At 44.4% G+C, this 21,174-nt stretch overlaps 1 long non-coding RNA gene and 1 other non-coding gene across 4 annotated transcripts in view; both read left to right on the top strand.

Moving 5' to 3' along the window:
• Positions 1 to 21,174, top strand: part of LOC135362215 (uncharacterized) — a 115,504-nt gene that overhangs the window by 13,170 nt on the left and 81,160 nt on the right. The window lies entirely within an intron of this gene.
• Positions 10,404 to 10,510, top strand: LOC123841867 (U6 spliceosomal RNA). The gene has a single exon (XR_006790313.1). It is a non-coding gene; the product is annotated as a U6 spliceosomal RNA (small nuclear RNA).

Here is a 21,174-nt window from a genome sequence, read left to right as displayed (position 1 = left end):
ATGCCAAGTGTCCCTTATGAGCCAGCTTCCACATCTGACCCCGCTGGGAGCTGATGTCAGAAGCTGCATGAGGAGGGCTTTCGCCAGACGCATCCCACGCTCTGAGCTCCGAGTCTCTGGCAGGGCTCGTGTGGCCTCCCGCTAAAGCTCTGCACTGTCCTCACACAAGCTGATGGATCATTCAGCATTTATCAGCCTCTGAAGCTCCGTGCCCAGAACTGACATTTCCCTGGAATCAAAGGCTTTCTAAGCTTAGAGGAATGCTCGATGTGATGGGTGGGTGATTTATTAGGCTCCTGGGCCATTTGGAGTTTCCTTGATGGCATGCAGATGTTGCCTGGTGCCCTGGATGATGATAAATGATGCTCTCCTAGGAGCTTGATCTCAGAGAAGGTTTCTCTTGGTCTGGTGAGCTGTACAGTTTCTTTGGTGTAGAACAAAGTTCTTAGTTGTTCTTTTTTTGAGGGGTGGACATGGACCTATTGAGAATTTGATAAAAGCTATGGGATCCTTTCACTAGAAAAATGTATTTGCACAAGATTTTGCATATAGTCTCTCTTAAGCTTATAGGTCCATGGGCCCTGGATCAATGACCCCTAATATAGACTATGCACAGCTAATGCATGCTAGAGGAACTGGAAGGCACGTTATGCATGAGAGCTTTGTCCTGTGATGCAGTCCCCTGCCCTGCTTTTGACTTTTGGGGCATTCATTTCACATACTGAAGAGGGGCAAAGACTGCGTGTTCATGGCCACCCCAAGTTCAAGTCTGTGCTTGGGCAAAGGGCCCTGTCTTCTCTGTGCCTTTGCTTTCTTTGCCAATGGCTGAAGTAGCAGATGTCTGGGGTCTGTTTCATTGCAAACATTTCCATGTGGCGTGTATTCCTGTCACTGCATAGAAACTTGTCAAATTCACCAACAGCCTCCATCTTTTCAAAGTTGATGACACTTGTGTTCTTCATCTTTCGTGACAGTTCAGCAGCATCCGACCCAGCTGGTTGCTCTTTCCTTGAAATTTATTTTGTTTGTGATGTTTCGAGGGTTTTCTACTCCTTCTCTGGCTTCTTTCTCTCAGTCTCCCTTGCTGTTTCCTTCTCTTCTGCGGCATCATAAATGTTGGAGTGTCCTGGCCTCATCCTGAGATCTAACTTCATCTCTGTCTGCATTAATTCTCTACATAGTTTCATCCAGTTCTGTTGCTTTAAAATTCTGGATGCTAATGTTTTCAGTCCTGATCACTACTCTGAATTCTGATGCAGGTGTCCAGCCACCTCCGTGAAATCCCTGCTTGGGTAAATAAGCATCTCGAAATTGACATGTGCAGATGAAGCTCATGATTGCAGTAAGATGCAATTTTTCTGAAGTAGGAGGAACTGGAGGGAACCAGTTTGGGGTTCAAATGGGGAGATGACTGGTTATCAAGTTAAACATTTACTGAACACTCTTAATTGTTTTTCCTTTCCCCTACTCTCTCACTCTCCCTTCCTTCCTTTTTTTTTTTTTTTTAAAGATTTTATTTATTTATTTGAGAGAGAGAGAATGAGAGACAGAGAGCATGAGAGGGGGAGGGTCAGAGGGAGAAGCAGACTCCCTGCCGAGCAGGGAGCCCGATGCGGGACTTGATCCTGGGACTCCAGGATCATGACCTGAGCCGAAGGCAGTCGCTTAACCAACTGAGCCACCCAGGCGCCCCTCCCTTCCTTCCTTTTTTAAGATTTTATTTATTTGAGAGAGAGAGCAAGCAAGAGAGAGAGATCAGGAGTGGGGTGGGGGGAAGGGCAGAGGCAGAGGGAGAATCAGACTCCCCACTGAGCAGGGAGCCTGATGTGGGGCTTGAGCCCAGGACCCTGGGATCATGACCCGAGCTGAAGGCAGATGCTTAACCGCCTGAGCCACCCAGGTGCTTCTTCTTCCCCCTTTTCTTGACCACCCAATCTGTCTGAAAATCCAGCCAGAGTTCCACCTCCAAAGTAGATCACTGTTCCATTGGCTTTCTCCATTTTGCTACTCTAGGCCACTTTTCACCCCCACCTGACACCTAGAGTGATGGAGTAACTCCCTCACAGGCCTCGCTGCTTCCTCTCCCACCTCCCAACTGTGTCTCCACGAGCAACCTCAGTGACTTTTCATAAACACATACCAGATGGCCTTACGTTCACCTTCTAAACCATGTCGAGGCTTTGTGCTAGAATGAAATAAAACTCTTTACCACGGCCTCCATGGCCTCCATCACCTCCCCATTTCAGACTCTTAAATTCTGCACTGGCCAGGCTAGTGTTGCAGTCAGGCTCCATGGTTTTCTTAAATATGCTAGGTTCTTCTTCCTGGGCTTACAGAAGAATTCTAGGGAAAATATGACACTAACTTTTACATGTATGCTGCCTTATTTCTCCAGTTGCATCACAGGCTTTTGAGAGCAGGGACCTGATTTTATGCTTTGCACCTTCAGCATCTCTGCCTGTGTCTGTATCTAGGACAGTATCTTGCACTAATTCATTCAAGGCGTTATTTGTTGAGCACCTGTTACGTATCAGGCTCTGTGACTGGGAATGTAGATGTTAGATGTTGAGAACTGTTTCTCTCTTGCTCTGGAAATATGAGCCATTGCATGGTGAGAATGGGAGTGAGGAGATACTTGCCATAATAAATGTGAGATGTATGAAAGCAAATTTCAGCTTGGGTAGAATTTTGCCATTTTAATGAATTTTGAAAAGTATCATAAGGTATCTTTATTGCTTTGGATTAGTAACAGACTAAATCGTGCCTTAGTTGCTTGCAAAAATACATATGATTTCCCAAAGTGCTAAATTCACTTCCAGGCTGTAGCTGAGAGCATCACACTTAATGGAAAATAATGATATTTCTAACTCGAATAGACAACAAGCAAGGTAAACCCTTGCTTGTCTTCCTTCCCCCATGATAAACATCTTCTGCTCAGAGTTTTGCCTGAAACACAGCAGAACAATAAATCAAAGCATGTTAAAGAAGAGACTATTACTCTTTTAGCCACAGACTCTTCTTTCAGACTTAAACACAACAACTACAAAATGTTAGGTGTGAGCTTATTTGTGCTCAGGTGTTATATTTAGTGGGGAGACTGTACCTTACATCTTCAAAGCTTTGTCTTAAAATTTTTTTTAAAGCAAGTCTTGCCAGGTTATACCAAAAGCTTCCTTGCTGGTATAAATGCAATTAGCCACCAGGTATAAACACTGCCTAGAAGCTTAGCTTGTAGAGTTTAGTGAGCAAGTGTAAGCATTCCTTGTAAATGTGAAGCTGTTAATTACAGAAGATCAAAACAGCTTGGCTCAACTAGATGGAGCTGGGATATTCTGTGCTGGTTAAAGATCATAAGGGGCTTATGGAAGTGAGTGACATGGTATTATTTTTTAAAAATAATTTTCCTTTTCTGCTCAAATAGAAATTGGAAGCAGAGAAGAGGAAACTTAGCAAACATGAGCTCTGTCTTGCTGTTTGGGGGGTGATGCCGGTGGTGGACGCCTGTGTGCAGGGCCATTTGAGGGAAGCTGCCCGAACAGAGAGCTGCAACAGTGGACCTCGGGCCCCGCATGGAGGACATAAGGCAACGGGGGCTTCTCGGGGCCTAGCAGAACTGTGGATTGAAATAAACGATAGTTCTAAAAGTGTCCTCTTTGGGAGGCTGCCAGATTTCCAAAACTTGGCCAAAAAAATGGCTTTAATCCTTTAAAAACTCTAGACATTTTTTATGAAACCTCTTAAGCCAGATCAGTTTTAGTTTAGTTTTTGACCAGAAATCATATTATTTTACCTTAAAACAACTCAGAGTGACTTTTGGCTGCTTCTAAATGTCAGCCACGGATTCAGCACCACGAGAGAGGCGGCAGTAAGCCCGTGGCCAGGCCAAGTGCCGCTGACCCTCAGAGGGACACCTGCGGGGTCTTGTGGAAGGTTTTCTCTGAAGTGGTCAAAACTCCGAGGCATGAAGTCAGGCATCAGCCACACCGTCTTGTAATCGTACATCCTGTACAGATGCAGCTGGTAATTGAAACCAGTATTTTATTTAAGCCTGCAGTGAAAGCTGGGTTGAATTAAGTAATTCATGTTTCAGTTGAAGAATTGGACAGAAGAGTGCCTGAGCATTTCTGCGTGTGCTTGTATGTTTCTTCATGGGGTCGACTGAGAGAGCTGTGTGACAAGAGTATTTCAGAGCAGTCTGTAGGTCAGATGGTGCACCTGCATGGCCCATGTTCCAGTTCCTGCCCCAGTGACTTGCTCTTGGTTTACTGTTCTTTCCACTCTACCCAGCCAAGTACGCACTCCCTGTCTCAGGGGTAAGGCTGGTTTTTCACTTCCAGTAAACTCAACTCAGACGTTTATTCTTTTTTTTTTATCTTTTTTTTAATTGGTATGTTAATCTCCATACATTACATCATTAGTTTTAGATGTAGTGGTCCATGATTCATTGTGCATAACACCCAGTGCTCCATGCAGAACGTGCCCTCCTCAATACCCACCACCAGGCTAACCCATCCTCCCACCCCCCTCCCCTCTAGAACCCTCAGTTTGTTTTTCAGAGTCCATCGTCTCTCATGGTTCGTCTACCCCTCCGATTTCCCCCCCTTCATTCTTGCCCTCCTGCTATCTTCTTCTTCTTTTTTTTCTTAACATATATTGCATTATTTATTTCAGAGGTACAGATCTGAGATTCAACAGTCTTGCACAATTCACAGCACTTACCAGAGCACATACCCTCCCCAGTGTCTATCACCCAGTCACCCCATCCCTCCCACCCCACCCCCCACTCCAGCAACCCTCAGTTTGTTTCCTGAGATTAAGAATTCCTCATATCAGTGAGGTCATATGATACATGTCTTTCTCTGTTTGACTTATTTCGCTCAGCATAATACCCTCCAGTTCCATCCACGTCGTTGCAAATGGCAAGATCTCATTCCTTTGATGGCTGCATAATATTCCATTGTATATATATACCACATCTTCTTTATCCATTCATCTGTCGATGGACATCTTGGCTCTTTCCACAGTTTGGCTATTGTGGACATTGCTCTATAAACATTGGGTGCACATACCCCTTCGGATCACTACATTTGTATCTTTGGGGTAAATACCCAGTAGTGCAATTGCTGGGTCGTAGGGTAGCTCTATTTTCAACTTTTTGAGGAACCTCCATACTGTTTTCCAGAGTGGCTGCACCAGCTTGCATTCCCACCAGCAGTGTAGGATCAGACGTTTATTCTTGAGCACCTTCTAAGGCCTAGAAGACACTCATGTCTTCATGAGCTGTCAGCATCAGTAAAATCGGATAATGTCCTAATTGTTCTCTGGCATGATTAGAATTAATTGTTCATTAAAGTTCCTTGTTCCTTTAATTGTTATGTGCTGGGGATCTTTGTTATTTCTGTTTCCGCTCCTACCCCTCCTTCCACTCACCTTGTAATAGCTCAGTACTGGCCCTTGAATGTCCAGGAAAAGCACCTTTTGTAGCTTTGAAAACCAGAAGACAATCTAGATGTCACACTAGGTCCTTCTGTGTTTCTTGATGTTGCAGAAATTGCGGTAAGGGTAATGATCTAGGTTTTAAAATAAAATGCAGCTGAGCATATGCTTTCCTGTGTTGTTTCTGTTCCTCTCCTCTGATTGCACAGGGCCAGGGGTGGGGTGCATCTCCCCTATTTCTTTTCAACACATTGATTCCAGTATCTGGGCCAATTGTCTGAGTTGGTGGGATATGCGAGCTGCCTCATGCAGATCTGTTCTCCCTCTGGACCCATCTTCCAGCTCACAACCGCAGAAAGAATGTCAGTAGGGAGCACATTCTGGGGACTACTTGGTGATCTTGTCAACGTGAGACCTTCAGAAACCTGTCCTGCCTCTAAATCCTGACCACGTGTGTTCCCTGCGTAGCCTCATACGTGAGCCCAGTCAGTACTTGTCCTGGGCCTCAACAGTGACTAAGGGGAATCGTTTAGAGTGAAAAAGGCTGTGAGCCTTCTGAACTGCAGTCTCCCTCCGGTGTGGCCATCTGCCTCCCTTGTCCCTCCATACACTTCTCATGCCATGCCGAGGCTTCTCATCTGGATGGCAGTCAGCTCGCTGCCTGTGGAGCTGGCCTTCTGCACCGCTGGCAAAACATCACGACCCACTGCATCCATAGACAAGGGGCTCAAGGCTCCGACTTGCTCTCCGTGTGGTGCTGATATTCTCCTCTTCTTAATTCCTCCCTAGGCCACTGGCTTCCCAAGTCAATTTCTAAATTTTTGGAAACCCTCTAACTCATGACAGGCAACAAAATAAAAAATAGATAAATGGGAGCAGATTAAATGTTAGAAACTTCTGTGTGTTAAAAAAAATAGTCAACAGAGTGAAAAGGCAACCTGTGGGATGGAAGAGAATAATTGGAATTCATATATCTGATGGGCAGTTCATATCCAAAATACATACAGAACTTGTACAACTCAACAACAAAAGAATAACCTAATTAAAAAATGGGCAAACGGACAAGAATAGACGTTTCTCCAAAGAAGATCCAACAGTGGCCAATAAATATGTGAAAAGATGCTCAACATCACTCACCATTAGGGAAATGCCCATCCAAACTGCAGTGAGCTGTCACCTCACACCCGTCAGGATGGCCACCGTCAAAAGAACAGAAAACAGCAAGTATTGGCAAGGATGCAGAGAAGCTGGGGCCCCGAGCACAGTTGGTGGGGGTGGAAAATGGCGCAGTTACTGTGGAAAACAGGATGGAGGTTCATCAAAAAATTTAAAATAGAATTGTCACATGATTCAGCAGTCCCACTTCTGGGTGTTCATCCAAAAGAATTGAAATCAAGATCTCTGAGATACTCACCCGCCCAGGTTCATTGCAGCATTTTCATAATAGCCAAGATGTGGAAGCAGCCCAAAATGTCCATCAACAGATGAATGGATAAGCAAAATGTGGTCCATGCACATGGTGGAATATTATGTACCTTGATAGAAGAAGGTGATCCTGACACCTGCTACAACATGGATGAACCGCGAGGACACTGTGTTCAGTGAAGTAAGCCAGTCACGAAAGGACAAACACTGTGTGATTCCACTTCTATGAGGAATCTGAAGTAGTCAAAATCATAGGAACAGAAAGGAGAACAGTTACCAGGGGCTGAGGTGGGAGGGAGGGAGAGTGAGTGTTTAGTAGGGATAGAGTTTCAGGATCACAAGATGAAGTTCTGGAGATCTGTCGTACAACAACGTGAATGCGTTTAACACCACTGAGCTATACACTTAGTGATTATGATGGTAAATGTAATGTTACGTGTTTTCTAACCATAATAAGACACACAAAGCCTCTAACTCATGAGCTTTTTCCTGCCCACAGTGTTGGACGTCACTTGTGTGGTTGGAAGGTTTCAGTATTGGTGATGATTTCAGTTGCAAATGTTAGCAGATTCAAGCAACAAATAAATAACTTAGTATGTATAAATGGCTTGGAAGAGTGCCTGATCCATGGTAAGCGCTACACACTCCTCTATCCAAAGCCCTCGGACCAGATGTGGTTTGGAATACAATTTCTTTTTCCCAATTAGCTGTTTATGGTGCCTGTATCACATATAATGTTGTATCTTTGGCAGCACCCTATAATTAAACATGTTATTTCTCTAGAGCAATATATGAATCTTCATAATAAATGGGAAAATTGAGACTATAAATTCCTTCATTTTAGTTTAGGTCAGGAGCATTGCCAAAAAGTTATGAAAAAAAAAAAAACCCAAAGTAATTTCTCAGAGCTTTTGGGCTTCAGAATTGTGTATGTGGGATTATGGACATATGTTCTATCCTCCCTGGTCTATAGATGAAGAACCTGAAGCACCAGGAGGTCCCGTGCCTCATCCAAGGTCAGAGCAGGCTCTGGGGGAGACAGCGTGGCTCCAGACTCCATGCTCTTATCTGATGAGCGACACAGACCATTTGTTAATAAGACTTTGGTGATATCAGGCTCAACTGGAGTTATATCTCATTTGTTGTTTTCTTTGCGTGGGAGGTGCATTTGATAACACATTGCGATTGTGTGTGGAGTGGCAGAATGTGCAGAAGGAGAGCATACCTGGGGGGGGGGGTCCTTGATCTTGTCCCCCTTACGTGGGACAGAGGCAGCCTCAGCACCACCCTTGCCTTGTGATTCTTCCCTTCTTCTGGTGCCAGTCTTCTTCCCAGTTCTTGCCATTTGGCCGCACCCTGGTTGCCATTGACCTGGTGGTGATGGTCCCCACTCCTACCCCATGTGCTCCCCTCGTGGCCTGGGGAGGGACCCTGTGCCCCTGCATGCACCTGCACATGAGTAGGGCAGGCTGGAGGCACTGGGAGTTTATGCCCTGGGATCAGCCCTCGACCCATATGTGGATGGGAACTCAGCAGCCTCCCCTCTCTCTAGGGCTGTCCTGCGGATGTCGAGCTCCCAGGCTCTGCAGTTACAACCAGACATGAGCGAACCCTTTCCTGCCTTTCCTCCCTTCCTCCTCTCACTTCCCCTCTCCCCAGTAGGCTTTGTATCTGTGACCCTGGCTCAGCAAAGTGTCCTGTGACTGGATCCGCCTCTCAGGACTGGGTGTTGTCAGAACCACCGAGCCGTAGCATTCCACAGCACCATTGCAGTAGGGCCACTTTCCTCTTTCCCAGCAAAGGACGGTATTTCTCCTCGCCACTGTGGTAAGGCAGCTCTCATGCCTAATCACGGATGAGTGCCGGGGGCCCACAGAGAACAGTTCTGTGTAGTTTCGATGGCAAGCTTTACTGGTAATTTTTTCTCACCTCACTCATGAAAGGACTTCAACCCTAGTGGCTGTTGGCTGTCCCTGTGTGGGAATAGGTCTGTTTCTCTTCTCTTTCATTGGGATACTTTACACACAGCAGGGTACTATTTTGCAATATTAGTGTTTGCCTCACTCCTTTCTGTCTCAGCTTTTCCATCCGTCCACACAGGGGAGCAGGTAGCAGGTCAGCATTTCATGGTTTCTAGGAAAGTGTGTGGGGGGAGAGGTCCAAGGGAAATCCCATGTCTTTGGCAGCACCCTATAATTAATAATTTGCACTAAGGGGTCACAAACATTTCTCAGATTTGAGAGAGATGGTTAAATACTGTATCCCCATTTTGAAGATTCATAATGCAAACCAGTATGTTGAAGCTCAGAGCATGTTTCTGACATAAATGATTTTAGCATTAGTCAACCTGCTATTTCCAAGTGTATACAGACACAGAACATGTTTTTATCAGGGTATGTTACTGATATTATCTGGGCCAGTTTCTCCAGAAACCTTGGATTAGGGGATCCCCCAAGACCTCAAACTCATTCAGCTGCCTCCATGATCAGGTCCACGAATCCATCTAATCTTCTCTACCACTGCATTTCCACATACATCTTTAGATGGGAATAGAGGGTTGTCTCATTTTTCTGGAACTCCCACCTATGTACAAATTAAGCACTTATCGTCCAAGAAATCTTTCCTAATGCCTTCCATCATTTTATTAATAACAAACGCTAACACTTCATAAACATTTGCTGTGCACCATAAACTCTGACTAAAGCCCTTGTCATGCATTATTTCACTCAGCTGTTAGCATCCTCTGAGGGCGGGTATATGATTAGTTTTTCTAGATCTCAGCTTTCTCATCTGCAAAATGAGCCCCAAATCCTCACCCAGGACTGCACAACTGGAACGTAGCAGGGATATAACTCAAACTGGCTTCCATCTGACTTCAGAGCCTTCCCTCTCAACCACTATGCTGTCCCTTGTCTCGCAAAAAATCCTTATCAAATCCCTGTAAAGGTTTGATCAGGCTAGTTTTGTTTCCTTATTGTCTCTTTAAATTCACTGCTTTACACTAAATGTCCTATCTTCAGTTAAGTTGCAAATTCAGAGCTTAAGTCAAAATGATAGATATCTCTCAGAAAATACTTGTTTTCTTTCAGGTAGTTGGGGAGAGTGGCAGCTGTCTAAATCCATATCTCACCACAATACAAAACAAGAACCCATAAAACTACACAAACCCAGGATACAGGCATAATGAGAAGACAATGCACAAATTTAAGTTGCTTTTAAGTTTAAAAAGATAAAGAAATCTCATTAAACCATCTCTCAGACTTTTTTTTTGCAAAGCTTTGTTGCAGGCAAAGGCAGTCTGATTTAAAAACCAAAAATGCTGCACAGAAGAGAGAAGAGGGGAGTGAGCAGCAGGTGTAAACTTACTCTAAAATCACCACCGGAAGGATAGGGTTCTCCTGCTTGTGAAAATACTGGAAAAATTGTGTTAGTAGACTACAGCACTGATTATAGGAAAGCAACTTAAAAATATGTGATTGCAGGTGGTAGGCTTTAAAAAGCATAGCTTCTGGGGAGAAAAAGACAAAAAATAAGGGACAGGCGTGCTCGCTTTGGCAGTACATATACTAAAATTGGAACGATACAGAGAAGATTAGCATGGCCCCTGCGCAAGGATGACATGCAAATTCGTGAAGCGTTCCATATTTTTCCTGGGTGGCTCAGATGGTTAAGCGTCTGCCTTCAGCTCGGGTCATGATCTCAGGGTCCTGGGATCGAGTCCCACATCGGGCTCCCTGCTCCTTGGGAGCCTGCTTCTCCCTCTGCCTCTCTCTCTCTCTCTCTCTCTGTCTCTCATGAATAAATAAATAAAATCTTTAAAAAAAAAATAAGGGACAGGCGCTTTTAGTGACTGGGTAATTAAAAAAAAAAGGAAGAAAAAGGAAAAATTAAGGTCTTGAAAGACAAAAGTACTAGGAAAATCAGAGGGTCCACAGTCACTCTGTGCATCAACAAGAACTCACCCACCAAAGAAACTGGGTGACCCTTTAGACAAAGAGGACACCGTGCCCCTAGAGTAGAAATTTTGTAAACCACCACTCATATGCAGACTGAACAATGTGAAACTGAACAGATCTATAGGAAGTTACCAGAACAATGTGAAAAATGAGAATTGACACATGTCAGCTGTTGAAACTTCTCCCCTAAAGATAATGATGAAGTAAAAAGAAACTGTAAGGTGTGGTCCAAGTGAATTAAATGTATTCATAAACAGACATTTATAATATGAAGAACCACCTTGAACCAGGAATCAAACATTAAAAACAAAAATGGAGAGAAAAACAGGAAAAATAATGAAAAGAGAGTTGAACTCAGGAAAGAAATGAAGAAAAAAGACAAGACCATCTCAGAAGTGAGGATGACTCCAGTGAAATGCAGTAGGGGCAACTGAAGAAAGGCAAGAAGGCAACCAACACATGAAAATAAGATAAAGGAAGAAGTAAAAATGATCAAACAGAAAGAGGTTGAATGGGGAGATGAGCAAAGAAGAAACTATATACATATAATTGAAGCCGCTGATGTAGAAAATCAAACAGTGGAACAGAACTCATGTGTAAATTGTAACCCAGGAAAAACTTCATGGACATAAAAGACCTGAATTCATATCCTGAAGGGGCCGCTGAGTAGCTGGGAAAGCAAGAGGGAATATAACTTCATGATGTGTTCCAGTAACACTATTAGGCTTGAAAGATAAAGAAAAATATTCCAAGGTTTTCAGGTTTAAAAAAATTAAATATTTTGTAAGAGCCAAAGAATCTGTAATTAGAATTCTCAAAAACAACATAAAAAGCAAAGCAACGGGCACCTGGGTGGCTCAGTTGGTTGAGCGACTGCCTTCGGCTCAGGTCATGATCCTGGAGTCCCTGGATCGAATCCCGCATTGGGCTCCCTGCTCGGCAGGGAGTCTGCTTCTCCCTCTGACCCTCCCCCCTCTCATGTGTTCTCTCTCATTCTCTCTCTCTCAAATAAATAAATAAAATCTTTAAAAAAAAACCCAAAAAAACAAAGCAACAATGGGACAGAATTTCAAAAAACCCAGTGAAAGAAAGAGTGAAAAGAACCTTTATTTTCAGTCCAACTGTGAAGTGTCAGGACTATAGACCCCCAACGAGTTGGGGAGTTGTGTGCCCATGCCCCCCTTCTTGAGGAATCAGAGAGGATGAGCTTCATCTAAACAAGAGAGCACTAGAAGAACTCCAGGAAAAGGACAGTAATGTGCATGGTGGCCTGAGTGTATAGAAGGCTAACACAAGGGTGGAGACAAGGCAGAAAGACTGGTATGCAATTGTTACACTTTATGAGGGACAGAAATAATGGGACTGAAAACCGAGAGGAAAAGGTAGAAGGAAAAAGGAAAGAAAAATAAATGTATGGTCTGTTGGGAAATAGGTGGGAGATGAAGTATGCCATTAAGGACTGATACATCCAGTAGTAAGAAATTAAATAAACAAAGCAAACTAAGGGTAGCAAAAAGGACACAGGTACAGAGGTAAACACTGCAACAAAAATACAAATATTCCCAAAAACAAAAGAAGGAAGGTTTTGTAAAAATAAAGAGCAATGCAGTACATGTCATACCGAGAAAGGAACATAACAAAATAACATAAGACACATAACTTATAAAACATTATCACCAAGTTAACATTTGACATACCAGTCATATCAATAATTAGCAGTGGACTTAACTATGAAGATACGGAGATTCCTAGGTTGTTCCTTAAAGCAGGACATAACAATTACCTAACCAGAGACCACCTAAAACAAAGCGATTCAGAAGGATAAAAATGAAGAGATGGGTGGAGGCATACAAGGCCAACGGGAGCAGTAAGAGAGACGAGGTTGCTGTCCTGATATCACGGTACTGATAATAATACTGGTACTAAGGAACTATGCCTAGGAGCATTAAATGTGACAGACAAGGATATTTTCAAGTGTGAAAGCAAAGTATGTGATGGAGATGTAACAGGACTGAATATGTCCATCCAAAGAGGTGAAGGATCTATACTCTAGGAACTACAGAACACTCATGAAAGAAATTGAAGAAGACACAAAAAGATGGAAAAACATTCCATGCTTATGGATCAAAAGAATAAACATTGTTAAAATGTCTATGCTACCCGGGGCAATCTATACCTTCAATGCCATCCCAATCAAAATTCCAATGACATTTTTCAAAGTGCTGGAACAAACAATCCAAAAATTTGTATGGAATCAGAAAAGACCCTGAATCGCCAAGGAAATGTTGAAAAAGAAAAAGCTGGGGGCATCACGTTGCCCGATTTCAAGCTATATTACAAATCAGTGACCACCAAGACAGCATGGTACTGGCACAAAAACAGACATAGAGACCAATGGAACAGAATAGAGAACCCAGATATGGACCCTCAACTCTTTGGTCAAATAATCTTTGACAAAGCAGGGAAAAACATGCAATGGAAAAAAGACAGTCTCTTCAATAAATGGTGCTGGGAAAATTGGACAGCCACATGCAGAAGAATGAAACTCGACCATTCTCTAACACTGTACACAAAGATCAACTCAAAATGGATGAAAGACCTCAATGTGAGACAGGAATCCATCAAAATCCTAGAGGAGAACATAGGCAGTAACCTCTTTGACGTCGCCCACAGCAACTTCTTTCAAGATACATCTCCAAAAGCTAGTGAAACAAAAGCAAAAATGAACTTTTGGGACTTCATCAAGATAAAAAGCTTCCGCACAGCAAAGGAAACAGTCAACAAAACAAAGAGGCAACCCACAGAATGGGAGAAGATATTTGCAAATGACACTACAGATAAAGGGCTGGTACCCAAGATCTATAAAGAACTACTCAAACTCAACATCCAAAAAGCAAATAAGTCAAAAAATGGGCAGAAGAGATGAACAGACACTTCTCTGAAGAAGACATACAAATGGCTAACAGACATATGAAAAAATGTTCATCATCATTAGCCATCAGGGAAATTCAAATCAAAACGACATTGAGATACCATCTTACACCAGTTAGAATGGCAAAAATGGACAGGGAAAGAAACAACAAATGTTGGAGAGGTTGTGGAGAAAGGGGAACCCTCTTACACTATTGGTGGGAATGCAAGTTGGTACAGCCACTTTGGAAAACAGTATGGAGGTTCCTCAAAAAATTAAAAATAGGGCTACCCTATGACCCAGCAATAGCAGTACTGGGTATTTACCCCAAAGACACAGATGTAGTGAAAAGAAGTGCCACATGCACCCCAATGTTCATAGCAGCAATGTCCGCAATAGCGAAACTGTGGAAAGAGCCGAGATGCCCTTCAACAGATGAATGGATAAAGAAGATATGGTCCATATATACAATGGAATGTTACTCAGCCATCAGAAAAGATGAATACCCAACTTTTACATCAACATGGATGGGACTGGAGGAGATTATGCTAAGTGAAATAAGTCAAGCAGAGAAAGACAATTATATGGTTTCACTCATCTGTGGAACGTAAGGAATAGCATGGAGGACATTAGGAGAAGGAAGGGAAAAATGAAGCGGGGGAAATCGGAGGGAGAGATGAACCATGAGAGACTATGGACTCTGAGAAACAAACTGAGGGTTTTAGAGGGGAGGGGGTGGGGGGATGGGTTAGCCCCGTGATGGGTATTAAGGAGGGCATGTACTGCATGGAGCACTGGGTGTTACACGAAAACAATGGATCGTGGATCACCACATCAAAAACTAATGATGTATTGTATGGTGACTAACATAACATAATAAAATTAAAAAAAAAAAAAAAGGACTGAATATGTCTGCAACAATGAGCCCAACCAGCAACTGCTGTCATGAAACAGAATTACGGACATGCAAGGAGACCTAGACAGAAGCCCAGTAACACATCCCTCTCCATGTGGGACAGATCACCCTGACAAGATCAGTAAGGATACAGAGCGCCTGCACAGGAGGACAAGGGAAATCTTATGGTACATATTGAATAAGATGTCCTGGTAATAGAGAATGCATCTCCTCAAGTGGGCGTGGCTCATTCACCCACTTAACTGTATAATAGTAAACGTTAACAAACACCCGTGAGTCCCCAGAAGTGACATACTACAAATTTCTTTGACTACGGTATAATAAAACTTGAGATTATTAACAAAATCCAAAAAGAAAAAGGCCCTTCCTTCCTTAATAACCATGTTATTAAATGATTCTTGGATGGAAAGGGAAATGTAAATTACCATTGCAGAATTTGTAAACGCTGATGATGAAAATTAAATACCAGAATCTGCGTGATATATTTAAAGCAGTGATTGGAAGGAAATTCATAGCACTAGACTTTATCAATAAAAATGAAAGTATGAACATAAATGAAGTATCAGTTCAAAAAACCAGGGAAATAAGCAGCAAAGTCAACCAAAAATGAGCCTGTGGAGGGGAGTGGTTAAGTTAAAAGCAGAGACTAAACTAGAACACTCTATACCAAGTTGAAACCCTCTTGCTTTGTGAAGTTAATAAATATACAAAGCACTCGCTAACTTGGCTGGAAAAAAAAGAAAGCAGAAAAATAGAAAACAAATGACAAAGGGAGCTAACAATTGAAACACTGGGAAGGGGGTGAGGCCCCGTGGGATCGGGTGGAGGGAAAGGTGGCTGCTGCACTGTTATATGTGATGCCTCAGGCAGTTCTGTGTGGAGCTGGGCTGTATCTTCAGATTACCCCCAGTTTGAGGCAAGGGGGCTCACCCTTTGGATTCCTGCACTAGCAAGTCACTGACAGGTCATGACTATGGGCAAGGCACTTCCATGTGACCAAGGGCAATTCCAGCCCTCAGCCCAGATTGCCAGCAGCTGGGTCCAAATGCAGTGGTCCTGCAGAGGGCATCTTGGTGGACTGCCACACCCTGTGTGATCATCTTTGTGTTCAGTCTTCATTCTCCAGTGCTCAAGTATGTTAATTTAAAAAAATTTTTTTATTGTTATGTTAATCACCATACATCATTAGTTTTTGATGTAGTGTTCCATGATTCATTGTTTGTGCATAACACCCAGTGCTCCATTCAGAACCTGCCCTCTTTAATACCCATCACCAGGCTAACCCATCCCCCCACCCCCCTCCCCTCTAGAACCCCGGTATGTGCTATGGTGAGCGCTGTGAATTGTGCAAGACTGTTGAATCAAGTATGTTAATTTTTGACACAGCTCTGTTCCTGATAAAAATGGCTTAATCCTGTGCTGCCTTCCAAATGAGCTTGTTGATGAGGAATATGTGTGAAAAAATCTCAGTCTCTGAAATCCTAAAAGTCATCTATATTAATTATTGCTGCATAAGAAATTACTCCAATCTGGGGTGCCTGGGTGGTGCAGTTGGTTAAGCATCTGACTCTTGGTTTCGGCTCAGGTGGTGACATCAGGGTCATGAGATCGAGCCCTGTGTGGGGCGCCATGCTCAGTGTGGAGTCGGCTTGAGATTCTCTCTCCATCTCCCTCTACTGCTCCTGCTCATACTCTGTCTAGCTCTCTCTCAAATAAATAAATAAATAGATCTTAAAAAAAAGGAGGAATTACTCCAATCTTAGCAGCTTTAACCACAAACAGACTTGACCTGGCTGGGTGGTTCTGGGTCAGGCACTCACTAGGTTGCAGTCAGGCTGTTGGCCAGGGCTGTGGTCATTCCAGCTGGGGCTGGGGGTTCAGCCTCCAGGTTCACTCCTGTGGCTGTTGACAGGGGCACTTGCTTCCTTGGTGTGTGGGCCTCTCCTAATAGGGCTTCCCCCACAGTGAGTGATCCCAGGGGGAGGAGAGAGACTCACGGAGCCGTTCCATCCCTCTTGGCCTGTGAACCACAGGAGGGAAGGAGTGTCTGAGTTTGCTAGGGCTGCCAGAACAAAGTAGCACAAGCTAGGTGGCTAAACCAAGAGAAATGTATTTTCTCACAGCTCCAGAGGCTGGAAGTCTGAGATCAAGGGGTCAGCACTGTTGGTTCCTTCTGAGAGCCGGGATGGAGAATCTGATGCATGCCCCCCCCCCCCCGCCCCCACCCCGCCGCCCAAGAGCTTCTGAAATTGCTGGTAGCTTTTGCCATTCCTTGGCTTGTAGTTGTATCACGCCCCCATCTGCCTTCATCTTTCCATGGCCTCCCTGTGTGCATGTCTGTTTCCGTGTCCCCATTTCCCCACACTCATAGGGATAAGTCAGGCCCACCATGACATTATTTTAACTTGATTACCTCTGTAAAGACCCTTTTTCTAAATAAGGTCACATAAACAGGGACTGGGGGTTAGGACCCCAGCGTCTTTTTTGGCGGAACGCAATTCAATAGAACAGAATAAAACCCTGTTGGTTTCAGGGGACTAGCAGGGAAAGGGCATCCTTTCCTGAGGGCTAGGTGGGGGAACAGCTTGGCAGTGGAGTTCTCACGCATTCTCTTGCATTTTTCTACACTTTCAAGATTTCTTACCTACACAAGGATTAATAATACCTCGTCTGGGAATAGTTTCCTGACCACATTGGGAGGCGTTATGTATTTCCCAGGCCCTGTGACTTTTGGCAGTGTTACCAAGATCAGCCGGGATTAGGAAGTCTACCGAGGTTGGTAAGCTATGGCTAAAGCTTCCTTAAATGTGAGGAGACAAAGCACCTGCCTCCGCCCTATAGGAGAGCTGATGGAAAACGGACCCAGCTTCCAGGTCTTAAGAACTTCAGTTGGAGGCTTTATGAAGTTTTCTTCCATAGATACAATGAAGCTGACCAGTCACTTCTGTGTGAAATCTTGATAAACTGTGGGAATTCTGGGTTTAGGAAACTATTCATATTTATCTGGTAAGTTTTCACCCAAGAATTCCAAAGAAATTACCCATATTGGTGCTGCTGTCGCCACCCCTGCTGTGTTACACCCATTCTCACTGTTGGTGGGTCAGTGGTTTACGGTTTACGCTATTTGGATTTGCAGATGGTCTTCCTAGGTGGCAAGAATGAGCCAGCTGGACCTGAGTAAGGGGCTGAGGCGGATCGGTTGGTAAGTGAAGGATTTGAAGTTCATAGCTGAAGTCAGCCTGCAGAGACCTTGAATCTCATCTGAAACCTGCCTGCCTTCCAACAGGGCAGGGAGCCACCGCATGCCCTTGAGTAGGAGGAAGGAAGTTTGTGAGGTCTATATAAGACATCATTGTGGTTGTCCTTCATACTAAGCAGAATAACGAGGAAGGGTCATCCCATGCCTGCAGTCAGTCTGTGGGTTCACAGACAGACAAGCAGTCCTGCGTGGCTGGTTCTTTAAGTCCACAGGCTTAACATTTCCAACCTCTCTCTGTTTTCTCTCATCAAAGGCCACTGTAATCTTAGAGACATCTTCTTCAACACGGTGTTTGTCTGCTGCTGGTTAGGCAAATGGCAAACCAAAGTGCCTGCTCAGGGAAATTAATGCCCTCATTTGTCACCAGCCTACACAGCAAAAGCACTGGTGCCCTTTCTTGCTGATTGACTAATGGCTTTGAGGAAAGAAAGTGATAGGTAGAATGCTTCTCCTGGAAGGAAAAACTGATAAAGAGATTGACTACCCAAATCTTTTCCATTTCAATGAGATGTTCTCTCTGCTCAAATTAAATGAGCTTGTCAAAATAAATAAGAAGGTATGGTCACTGTGGATGGTGGAAGCCGGGTGCTCAGTAGAGGAAATCGATCTAGAGGTGGGGATATTTCTCAATCGTTCTCTCTCTTTGCTCCAGGCTGGCAAGTCTCTGATCCAAATCACTTCTATGTGATTTTTCCTAAACCCAGAATTCCCACAGTTTATCAAGATTTCACACAGAAGTGAAATCTTATGATCACCGTTCATGCTTTCCATACAAATCCCACCTTTTGAGGCTGAGTGCAGTCTCTTCTCTTGGAAGCCAGAGCATCCTTTCTTGACTTTCTACCATTTGCAGCCTGTGCCATGCAATTTGGCACTTAGTTGGCTTCTCAGCTCTTGTGTAATTCTCACACTGAACTTCTTGCGGCCATCTATCACCTCTTACGCGAGGGTGTACTCCCCGCCCGCAGTGCCAGACTGAGGAAACAACAGGGACTCCCACATAACTGCCGATGGGTTGAACCTGGCAGGTGGAGCTTTCATCTGGTTTTTGCTGCCCAGCATCTGTTCCCTTCTTTCCTGGGCATAATCATATGGAATAATACCCTAGATGGTTCGGGAAACCACTCTTTCTGCCATTATCCACCATGTGCTTGGTGTGGGATTGACCATTCCTCAGTCAGTTAATCTCGTTCTGCTGGCCACAGCTATTGGTTCAGGATGGGCAGATGACCTAAGGTAATGATCAGAATAAGCCTCGGAGACTTTTCTGGGATGCGAGTTAGGGTCACTTGCATCTCCTGTCCTTGGGAACTACTAGAAGTCATCTTGTGACCTGGAGGTGAGCTGGCATTACCTGAAGGCAGAGGAGAGAGATGTTTGAGGCCACCATTGAACCATTGGCTCAGGTCAAGCCTGTGTACTTTCCAATTTGAGTAACCAGTAAAATTATCTTTATGCTTTAAGGCAGTTTGAACCACGCTTTTGTTACGAGTCACCAAATGGATATAGGAGATCCATACAACTCACAGCCATGCCTCTTCATGTGGACGTTGTATGTCTCCCTGAAGATCAGACGTCTTCAAAAAGAATCCTATTTGGACAGTTTGTTCTCATCATGATACTAATATCCACTTGACGTTTAGAAGGAGAATGTCGCAACATTCCTGCACCCTGTAGGGAAAGCTGTGGACCAGGAGGGGAAGTAGCAAGCAAACTTCCCCACTCTTGTACTTCTCTCCCTTCATGGAGGGTTTCTTGGAACTTTAGAGGAAAATGGAGAAAGAGTAGCAGTTGGAGAAGGGATGACTCCAAATTCATTTCCATGTTTCCGAGGTTCTCCTGTGCACCACCCCACTGCCCCAGAGCTCGACTCTGCCGAGGTAATGCCCTCCATCTCTTCTGGCCAAGCTCTCTGGTCTTTTCCTTCACATCCTTCTCACCACCTCTCGTCACACATCGCTCACCTGAGAACTGTTGACATTGTTGGCTGGATAATTCTTTGTTGTAGGGCTTTCCTTACACAGCAGACTGCTGAGCAGCATCCCTGGCCTCCACCCATTGGATGCCAGGAGCTCCCTCTGCTCCTCCCCAAGGTGTGCCAACCAAACATGTTTGCAGACATTGCCATACATCCCCTGAGGGTCAGAATCACCACCCCCGCCCCTGGCCTCTGCTGAGAACCTCTGCTCCATGGGTAGTGGAGGGGGTACACTTTGGAAAAATGACTTACCTCCGATATTCCCTCTTTGGAGACTCTGACTTGTCCCTTTAGCAAGCGGAATCCACTCACTCAGGATCTCCATTCTGAAATGACAAAAGAATCAGGGGTAGGACCCAGTCCCCCTAGCCTTGTGCAGATACTCTCAATCTCTGCTGGCAGCCAGTGAGCCAACGGACTACTGGAATTGTGTTGCCCACTGCAGATGCTCGTCATAAAGCAGGAAAACGTAACCCAGCACCGCTGTTTCGAGTTTGTATTAGGAAAAGAACAGTAGAGTGGACACTACTATTTGTCAAGCATCTGCATGTACCAGCCCATCACTGAACGCTTTCTGTTTCTCCGACCTAATCATCACAGAGGAGTTCCAAGGTCGGTGTTACTCCTCCACTGTATCGAGATACCTAACCTTCCTGAGCCTGACACTATGTCTTAGCAGGATTCCAACTTGCGTGTGCTGGATTCAGAGCTCACACAGTTTTCCTTCTACTGGACTGACTCTGCAGGGACAGATATCTTCTCCACACAGGGAAGGGTCTGAAGTCGGGCCAGTGGGAGGGGACAGCTGGGACAGGCCAGGTGCAGACAGACCCCTCCCACAGCGACAGGAACACTGCCAGGACGGTGGTAGCTTTACCTCCTCCTGTCCCCTGTCCCCTGCAGGAGACATTCGTCCCTGACTAGCCAGACATCCTCAGTTGGGTCCCGGCCATCATTAAACCTGCACGGAGATGAGCAACTTGTGTCCAGGGCTGAAAAAAGAAAAGGCCAGATTATTCAGTTATGTTGACCTACTGGTATAGATACAAGATGATTTGGAAAACAAAAATACAGACCTTTAGCTTTCTAGCTTTACAATGAGTCATAAATGATCCCAAGTGGATAACTGAGCTGCTCTCTGAACAAAACTTAATTATGTTAAGTATTCTGGAAAATGTAATGATTTGGCTGCAGGAACTCTACATCCCTTGGAAGTCATCAGCATCTTGCTGGTCTTCGAGATCTAATTTGCAGCTGGAACGCGATTGTGAGGGAAGAGTATCATTTAACACT

The sequence above is a fragment of the Mirounga angustirostris genome, unplaced genomic scaffold (assembly GCF_029215605.1).
Source record: "Mirounga angustirostris isolate CCGP_5_RB_7025 unplaced genomic scaffold, mMirAng1.0.hap1 SCAF_12, whole genome shotgun sequence".
In the NCBI taxonomy this organism is placed as follows: Eukaryota; Metazoa; Chordata; class Mammalia; order Carnivora; family Phocidae; genus Mirounga; species Mirounga angustirostris.
Note: the sequence above shows the minus strand (reverse complement) of the source record. Positions and strands in the feature narration are given on the sequence as shown.